This window comes from Canis aureus, chromosome X (genome assembly GCF_053574225.1).
Source record: "Canis aureus isolate CA01 chromosome X, VMU_Caureus_v.1.0, whole genome shotgun sequence".
Classification (NCBI taxonomy): domain Eukaryota; kingdom Metazoa; phylum Chordata; class Mammalia; order Carnivora; family Canidae; genus Canis; species Canis aureus.
The window spans coordinates 83,258,383-83,269,011 of NC_135649.1; positions in this window are offsets into that span (position 1 = coordinate 83,258,383).

Consider the following 10,629-nt stretch of genomic DNA (forward strand, 5'->3'; position numbering starts at 1 on the left):
TGGCTTACTGGGATGTCCTATAACCTCCATTTCCCATCACCCCTTTTCCATTCAGATTTTCACCATTGAGTGGTAAAAATTTAAAAGCCTGACAACAAATACTACATATATATATATATTAATACCACATATTTTGGAGCCTGACGCTCCAAATACCAGTGGAGCAACTGGAACATTCATGCATTGCTATTGGGCATGTAAAATGGTGAACCACTTTGGAAACAGGTTGGAAGCTTCCTATAAAGGCAAACATAGATATACCATGTAATCCAACAATCTAACTCCTAGGTATTTACTCCAAAGAAATAAGAACATATGTCCAGTAATGTGCTGGTAAATGTTTTAACAACTGGCTATCCAGGAAAACAAAACAAAACAAAAACACTTCTTATCTGTAGCATTTGCCAACTATGGTATAAACACTCCCACCATGACTTATTTCAAACTATTAATATAACATCACGGAACCACAGTTGAGAAGAGATTTGCCAAGTCAGCTCTACTGAGCTGTCCACAGCATGCTATTGCAATATGTCCACACAAAAACTTGCACTCAGATGTTCATATTAGCTTTATCCATAATACCAAAAAAAAAAAAAAACAGAAACAGCCCAGGTGTCCAATAACAGAAGAATTGACAAGAAACACAACAACGGGATCATGGAATACTACTCAGCAATGAAAGGGAACAATCTCACAGGGTTGGTGAATGAGTCCAGAATCAAAGGAGAACTACTGTATTATTTCATTTTTAAGAAATTCTAAGTCAGGCAAAACTAATCCATAATGAGGGATTTCAGACTAGTTGTTGTCTTGGGGGAGAATAACCAGGAAGGGCATAAAGAAACTTTTGGAGGTGACTGGACTGTTCAGTAATGCATCTGTCAAACCTCATTGAACTTTGTACTGAAACTGGGGACATTTTATTGTATGTAAAACATCCCTCATAAAAACTGCTTGGAAAAAAAAAAGCTTCAAACATAATTCCAAACATCTTGATTTCTTACAAATTCTTATTGGTTAGAGAAAATTTTTTTTTAATCCTGTTTTCTGAAATTGAATTCCTGGACCCCAAATCTCAGTGCAAGAGCCCTGGCAGCCACCTAAGTGCCACATGGGGTCAGAAATAACTGTTGGAGCTCAGTGAACCGCCCCCAAATACTCCAACTAAGAATAATTTCCAGGGTTGGGGGGGGATACATTTTAAATTTCAATTCATTTAAATATTATTCAGTTATATATTATTTAATTAAAATGTTCATTTCTAGGCAGTATTTGAAGACAGACTTCTGGCCGTGTTGCACAACGTTTGCAAAAAGATGAATGAAATCCCTCCATAAAACTGCGCACTGGCTGGGTGGGGAGGGGGTTCAGGGGGAAAGAAATGGGATGGTGGAAGAAGGCAATTCTTTCTCTACCAAGGACTCATAGACTCACTTCATCGTTTTTTAAGATTTTATTTGTTTATTCATGAGAGACAGAGACATAGGGAGAGGGAGAAGCAGGCTCCATGCAGGGAGCTGGATATGGGACTCCATCCTGGGACTCCAGGTTCACACCCTGGGTTGAAGGCAGGCGCCAAACCACTGAGCAACCGGGGCTGCCCCATAGACTCACTTCAAACTCATCCCAACTGGCATGACTTCAGCCAAGTATCCCACAGGTACCTACCAAACAAGCCATGAAGGCCTTTAAAGTGATTTAGGTTTTTGACATCACTCATCATACATTTAAAACCGTCAGAAGCACCACGTACTAAAACAAAAATTAAAATCCGACCTGGCTGATGATTTTTTTTTTAATTATCCACCTAGAAATTTTAAACGAGTTTAAATTGGTTGTTGGTTTTTTATTATTGTTGATTTAAAATTCTTAGAAACGTGTCTCAAGGTATATAAAATGTGAAGCGTTCACCGAATGCTGTGATAATGCGACCCACTTTCCACTGAGCAAATGGAGGTTCGGGCTGCCTTAACTGGAAGGAGAGAGGCGAGAACTCAGCCCAGGAATTCAAGTTTGATTAAAAACTGCTCAACAAGGGTGCGGGCCAGGGACACCTCCTTAAGGAATCTTGGATCTACCCCAGCAGTCGTGCGAGCCTGAGACCCGCCTCTAGAACCTGCCACTCCCATTTCCCAACGCCAACGCCCTTGACACCCCCCACCCCCACCCCCGCGCTGCCGCTGCCTGGAGAATGCCACCTCTGAGACCCAGTCGCGATGCTTGCCTCTCAGCCACCCATTTGGGAAGAGACGACCGGCACATACACACATTTCACTAAGGGGCGAGACTTAGCTGGGTGCCCCACCGGTCTAACTCAGGACCCTCCCCTATGGCTCCGCTAGGCCACTGACCATCTGCGGGGAGCCACTCCGCGCTCCGGGCTCTCGACAGGCGTCGAGATTAGCCAATGGCAATGCAGTGAAGGACGGGCTTTGGGATGCCGCGGGCGTTGATAGGTTTTACCTCGGCTAAGGAACCGCTGACAAGCCAATAGCTACGCACAGGAGGTGGGCTTTAGGTCCATCCTAGCCAATGGGAGGTGATGCAAGCCTAAGACTTGCTACAAAGCAGGAACGTAACGTTACTTTAAAGTAAGAGGCAATGCGATTGTAAGCAGTCCGTCTAAAGCAGTGTGTGGAAGTTTCCACTTCTGAATAATCCTTGAAGAGATTTTTTTCATATACAACACAGGGGTAAGAAGTGTGGGGAATTTACATGAGAACCAAAACATTATTTTTAACATTAATTTTCCTTATTAAAAAGTCTTTCCTAACAAAATGCATTGAGCAGTAATTTGATTTTGCTAGCCCTATGACCCAAAGTGATAAACACACACACACACACACACACACACACACACACACACACACAAGATTTTTTGGTTTAAAAATTTTTTTGAAAGCTCACTGTATGCAAAAAAAATATTTTTTAAGTTCACTGTATACTACATATGGCATTTCCATGTTTTCTTAAAATTAAACAAATGTGCAGGTTGCACGTTTTCAATCTCCAAATCCAAGGCTCAGATGAATTTTTTTAAAAAGTCAATTATTTCTCAACAAAGAGGAGGAGAATAATTAAACCAAATAACAGTCCTGTAACTTATTAAAAATGTATTCAGATGAGGAAATGCTTTGGTGAGTGTGCTTATTTCTTAGAAATGAAACAAAACTCAAGTATGAAAATATTTAATGATCAAGCAAAAAAGAACGATGTAAACCTACAAACTGAGCAGTGGTGCCACCTTTGAGATGCCACGGACAGTGATATACATCTCTGGCCCTCCTTCCTAGCTTCCTAAGTAGGGATCACAATTTAATGTGGCAGAAACTATTTTTAAATTTTTAATTAATTAACTGAACAAATGAACAAAAAGTAATTTCCCCCAAGGAAGTGATTAGGAAGTGGATCTACTGTGGATTTCATCAGAAATGCATCTGGTAAAAATTTTCTCGAGGTTAACACACTTCAAGCACATATACACTGACCTACAGGCCCATCATAGGTGAAAAAAAGGTTTAATATTTGTTGGTTTACATCACACATATTTAATAAATTTCTAGTCAATTTATAAAACCATTATAAATGAGATTTCACACAAATGTACTCCACGTAAGTTTTCATTATTTCACTCATTAAATGACCTACATGTGGTCTTTACCATATCATTCTTCATACAATCCACATATTATAATACTCCTTTGTATATATAAAAGAATTCCTCATAGCTTTTATGCCACCTATGTAAATGTTATGTACAGTTATGTGGTCTGAGAAAATAAATTTTAGAATTACCTAAAATGCTTTAGGATTTGACCACTTGTCTAATTAGACTGTGCAAATATACCCACGTCCTGCTATGTAATTGTGTGACCTTGGACAAGTTGTTTCCTCTCTCCACATATCTCAGCCTTATCTTTAATATTGTTTTAAGTACTTCTGTCACAGATTATAAGACTCTGTGAACTAATCTATATCAAATTTTACACAGTGCCCAATGCACAGTGACTAAGCAGTAATTATTAGCTATTTCTGTTATCACTATCATCACCATCAGTATTATTCAAGTATTAAAGCAAAGATCTATGTTCCTTGGAAGAACTCGTATGACCCAAGTTCGAGGACGCCATCAGGACTGCAGAAGATTAAACATCCTAAAGAATCCAATATGAAGGCTAGTTTCATTTCAGAAGGCTCAGTCCCAGCCCTGACAGATGTTTTAGCCATGCTGGGGGCCTGCAGGTAACCAGCTCAGCCTGTGCTACAGCTGTGAGAAGATCTGTTTCATTTCTTCTTTCCTTTCCTTTTCCAAGATCCCTTTAGGAGGTTGATAAAGTTCCTTTATATCCTAAATTTTCTGGGAGGTTTTATCAAAATGAGTGGTAGAGTTTGTGAAATGCTTTTCTGCCATATGGTTTTCTCTTTTGGTTTGTTATTGTGGTGCTTTCCATTCATTGATTTTCAAACGCTAAGCCAATTCTGCATTTCTGGGATCATTGATTTTCAAACGCTAAGCCAATTCTGCATTTCTGGGATAAACCCCCACTTGGTCATAATATATTATCATTTTAATATATTATAGAATTGCATTTACCAAAATGTTTAGAATTTTTGCACCTATATAACTGAGGGATATTGGTCTGTAGTTGTGTTTTTTTTTTCTTTTCTGGTAATGTTTTTGTCTGATTTTGGTATGAGGGTAACGCTGGCCTAATAGCATGAGTTGGAAGGTATTGCCACCTCTCCAATTTTGGGAACAGTTTGTGTAGAATTATTATTTCCTCTTTAATATTTGGTAGATTCACCAATGAAGCCACTTGGGCCTGGAACTTTCCTTGTAGGAACATTTTAAAGATTTTTTTTTAAAGATTTATTTTTTTAAAGATTTTATTTATTCACGAGAGACACAGAGAGAGGAGCAGAGACATAGGCAGAGGAAGAAGCAGGCTCCATGCAGGGAGCCTGATGTAGGACTCCATCCCGGGACTCCAGGATCAGGCCCTGAGCCGAAGGCAGATGCTCAACCGCTAAGCCACCCAGACGTCCCTTAAAAGATAGATAGATTGATTGATTGATTGATTGATTGATTTATTTTAGGTAGAGAGAGTGAGAGATAGCAAGTGAGGGGAAGCCCAGGGACAGATAACCATGGCCCACCATAAAGATAATCTGGAGGGGCAGGAATGGGGTGATCTGGGGGTCTGGGCTGGGAGGCTGAAGGAATTCTGGATCTCAAGGGGCTTTGGAGGCTCCTTCTTGGGGAAACTAGGGTACTCTGGGTATTGGGGTATGGAGAACCATGGGGATCTTGTGGATCCAAGGACTCTGGGTTTCTGAGTACAAGGATTCTCTGCAGAACAGAGGGATTTAGGCTTGGGAACAGTCAAGAATTATAGGTATCCCTGGCCTCACAGGTTTCTAGGGGGCTTACCAGCCTAGAAAGTACTGAGTCAGGGGAAGCATGAAGTTCTGGGTTTGGAGTTCAACTGGGAGGCTTGATCCCAAGAGATGAAATGATGACCTGAGCTAGTCGCTTAACCAATTGAGCCACTCAGGTGCTCTATCCTTGTAGAAACATTTTCAACTATGATTTCAATTTCTTTAGTAGATATAGGGCTACTTATGTTATCTTCTGGAGTGAGCCTTGATAGTTCATGTCTTTCAAAGAATTTGCCTATTTCCTCCGAGTTGTCAAATTTATTGCCACAAAGTCGTCATAATATTCCCTTATTATCCTTTTTAATATCTGTAGAATCTCTAGTCATGTCACCTCTGTTATTCCTGATTTTTTTAACTGGTCCCTGTTTTTCCTCATCAGTCTGGCTAGAGGCTTATCCATTTTAATCAATCTCAAAAACAAGCTTTTTTGTTTTATTGATTCCATTGTTTTCCACTTTTCTGTGTCATTGGGCGCTGCTTTGAGCTTTATTAATTCCTTCTCCTTACGTCACACTTAATTTGCTCTTCTTTTCCTAGTTGCTGAATGTGGAGGCTGAGCCCACTGATTTGAGATCTTTTTTTTCCTGATAGATATTTCCCCCAAATACTGCTTTAACAACATCCAACAAATTCTGATATATTTTCATTTTCACTTAGCTTAAGATAAAAAAATTTGGGGGCAGCCCGGGTGGCTCAGCGGTTTAGTGCCGCCTTTGGCCCAGGGCATGATCCTGAAGACCTGGGATCAAGTCCCATGTAGGGCTCCCTGCATGGAGCCTGCTTCTCCCTCTGCCTGTGTCTCTGCCTCTCTCTGTGTGTGTCTCTCATGAATAAATAAATAAAATCTTAAAAAAAATTTTTTTCCTCCTGAATCTTTTCTTGGATCCATGGGTTATTTAGAAGGGTGTTTCTAAATATTTGGGGATTTTCCAAGAATCTTTCTGTTATCAGTTTCTACCTGCTGGTTCTGTTCATTTCTGAGAAAGGGGTTGTTGCAGTCTCTGGTTTCTAATTCAATTTCATTTTAGTCAGGGAGTATACTTTATATGACTTTCATTATTTTTTAAATATTTTATTTATTTATTTATTTATTTATTTATTTATTCCTGAGAGACACAGAGAGAGGCAGAGACATAGGCAGAGGGAGAAGCTCCCTGCAGGGAGCCTGATGCTGGACCCAATCCCAGAACCCTGGGATCACGCCCTGAGCTGAAGGCAGATGCTCAATCACTGAGCAGGTACCCCTTTAATTATTTTTTTAAAGATTTTATTTATTTATTTATTTATTTATTTATTTATTTATTTAGCATGCAAGAGCCAGGGGAGGGTCAGAGGGAGAGGGAAAGAATCTCAAACAGAGTCGGTGCTGAGCATTGAGCCTGACCCAGGGATTGATCTCACAGCCCCAAGATCTTGAACTAAGCCAAAATCAAGAGTCAGTTGCTCAACAGACTCTGCCACCCAGGTGTCCTTGTATGACTTTATTTTTCTCTTTAGAACTTTTTTAAAGAAATATTTTATTTATTTGTTTGACAGAGAAAGAGAAGGAGAATACAAGCAGGGGGAGCAGCAGAGGGAGAGAGAGAAGACCCTGGGATCATGACCTGAGCCCAAGGTAGATGTTTAACTGACTGAGCCACTCAAGGCACCCCTGTATGACTTTAATTCTTATACATTTATTGAGATTTGTTTTATGGCCCAAAATATGCTCTATGTTGGTAAATGTTCCAAAGGTAAATCAGGTCAAATTGGTTAGTAGTGTTGTTATAAACTGAATTGTGTTCTTCCAAATCCTATGTAGAAGCCCTAACTTCCAATAGGACTGTATTTGTAGACAGGGCCTTTAGGGAGGTAATTAATGTTCAATGAGGCATAAGAATGGGGCCCTAGTCCAAAAGGACCAATGTCCTTATAAAAAGAGGAAGAGATACCAGGATGCACACACAAAGAAAAAAGGCCAGGTGAGGATACAGTGACAAGGCAGCCATCGGCAAGCCAAAGAGAGAAACCTCAGGAGAAATCAACCTTGCCGACACCTTGATCTTGGACTTCCAGTCTCCAGAAACTGTGAGAAAATAAATTTCTGTTGTGTAAGTCACTCAGTTCGTGGTATTTTGTTTGGCAGCCTGAGCTGACTCTACAATGTCGTTCACATCTGCTATATCCTCGTTGATTTTCTGCCTATTCATTCTATCAGTTTTTGAAAGAGGGATATTGACACTTCTGGGTTTTTTCTTGCAGTTATATCAGTTTTTGCTTTGTGTATTTTTATTTTTTAAGATTTTATTTATTTATGACAAAGAGAGAAAGAGCACACAGAGGGAGAGGGAGAGGGAGAAGCAGACTCCCCACTGAGCAGGAAGCCCAAAGGGGCTCAATCCCAAGACCCTGGGATCATGACCTGAACCAAAGGCAGATGCCCAACCATATGAGCCACCCAGGTGCCGCTGCTTCATGTATTTCTTTAAGAGTTTATTTTATTTATTCATGAGAGACACACAGAGACAGACAGAGACATAGAACGTGATGCGGGACTCGATCTCAGGACCCCAGGATCACACTCTGAGCCAAAGGCAGATGCTCAACCACTGAGCCACCCAGGTGCCCGGCTTCATGTATTTTTATCCACTATTATTAGGTGAATGAATATTTAGAAGTGCTGTTCCCTTGATTATTTGACTGCTTTCATTATGAAACAACCTTTTCTGTGATATGTTCTTTGTTCTGAAATCTACATTGTGTAGATTTAGATAGTCACTCTAGCTTTCCTTCCACTAGTGTTAGCATAGTGTACCTGTTCCCATTCTTTTAAACTTTTAAAGGGGCATTTCTATTTCTGTTTTTAGATTTAAAGTGTATTTCTTATAGGAAGCATATAATATGGTCTGGCCTTTTTCTCTCATCTAACAATCTGTGCCCTTTAATTTTGGTGTTTAGACCATTGAAATTCAGTGTGATTATTGATCTGGTTAGGTTCAAATCTATCACCATGCTATTTATTTTCTGTTTGTTCCATCTATTCTTTATGTGCTTTTCTCTCTTTTTCTAGCATATTTTGGATTATTTTCTTAAAAGATGTATTTATTTATTTTAGAGGAAGACAGAGAGCAGGAGCAGGGGGAGAGGCAGAGGGAGAGAGGGAGAATCTACAAGCAGACTTTCTGCTGAGCACAGAACCCAATGAGGGGCTTGATCCCAGGACCCTGAGGTCATGACCTGAGCAGAAAACCAAAAGTTGGCTGCTTAACCAACTGAACCACCCAGGTGCCCCATGGATTGAGTATTTTTTATGATTCCATGTTATCTCCTTTGTGGACTTACGAGCTATAACTCTATTATTTTAGCAGTTGCTTTAGGCTTTATAATAAACATATTTAACTTATCATAGTCTACCTCTGAGTGACAATATACCACTTCATATGTAGTACAAGAACTTTACAATAGTATACTTCTAGTTCTCCCCTCTTCAGATTTATGCTTTTATTGTCATGAATTCTATTTTTACACATTAAAACCCTCATGACACGTTATTATGATTGTTTTTAAACAAGCAATTATCTTTTAAAGAGATTTAAGTAACATTTTTAAGACTTTTAACTATACAAAATCTTGTTTATTTACATATATAGTTACCACTTCCAGTGCTGATCATTCTTTTATGTAGATCCTGATTTCTTTTTTTTTTTAAGATTTTATCTATTTATTCATGAGAGACACAAAGAACAAGACAAAGGCATAGAGGGAAAAGCAGGCTCTCAGAGGGGAGCTAGATGCCAGACTTGATCCCAGGACCCTAGGATCATGACCTGAGCTGAAGGCAGATGCTCAGCCACTGAGCCACCCAGGTGCCCCATAGGTCCTGATTTCTATCTAGTATCATTCGCCTTCTGCCTGAACAACATCCTTTAACATTTTTTGTACTGAAGATCTGCTGGTGATGCATTCTTTCAGCTTTTGTATTTCGAAAAGCAACTTTAGTTCTCCTACTTAAAAAAAAATAATTTATTTATTTATTTGAGAGAGAGAGCACGTGCGCACACACAGGCAGGGGGAGCACCAAAGGAAGAGAGAGAAGCATGCTCCCCATTGGTGAGGCTCTATCCCAGGACCCTGGGATCATTACCTGAGCCCAAGACAGATGTTCAACCGACTGAGCCACCCAGGCGCCCCTCTACTACTTTTAAAGTTAAGTTTTTAAAAGGTTTTCATTTTGCGATAATAATGGTAGATTCACATGCAGTTGTAAGAAATGATATAGAGAGATCTGCATACGCTTTTCCAAATTTTCCCCAACAGTAACATCTTGCAAAACTATAGTATACTGTCACAACCAGGAGGTCTCCTCAGCTCAGGGAGTCCACTGGGCTCCATCTTGTTCCCTGGCCCTTCGCTGGGTCTGGAAACTCTCAAGACAGCAAGCTGGGGCTATCCCAGGGCTGACTTTATTTCCCGTTTCTCAGGGATCACTGTCCTTCATTGCATGTGATGTCCAATATCTTAAAAACCATTGTTTTATTTATATTGTCTGGGATTTTTTGGTTCTTTCAGATAGGAGGTTATATTTATTCCCTGTTACTTCATCTTGGTTGGAAACAGAAGTGTTTACTCCTTTTCCTAATGACTCCACACAATCCCCAAAACCAAGATCTTGGGTGCTTTTTCCAAAATAGTGATTTTAACTCTGGCCAAGGTCTCTTTAAAAGCTGCTGTTTCCCCCAAACTGGGTTTTTCCCCACACACACTGGCAGAAGTTTCTCTACACAGAACATCTTTCCTCTTGAGAAGACTTGTCTGTCATCCCTGGGTTTAATTCTGAGTTCACAGTTAAAGGCTTGATATAGAAATAGTCTAGGGGCACCTGGCTGGCTCAGTCAGTAGAGGGTGTAACTCTTGATCTCGGGGTTGTAAATTTCAGCCCCACATTGGGTGTAGAGTTTACTTAAACATAAAATCTTAAAAAAAGAAAGAAAAGAAAAGAAAGAAAGAAAGAAAGAAAGAAAGAAAGAAAGAAAGAAAGAAAGAAAAGGTCTAGGTATACAGTATGCTTTCACACAGCATTTCTGTCCATCAGCTATTTCGAAATACAAATAGCTCTAGGAAAGGCACCTGGGTAGCTCAGTGGTTGAGCATCTTGCCTTTGGTGCAGCATGATCCTGGGGTCCTGGGATCAAGGCCTGCATCAGACTC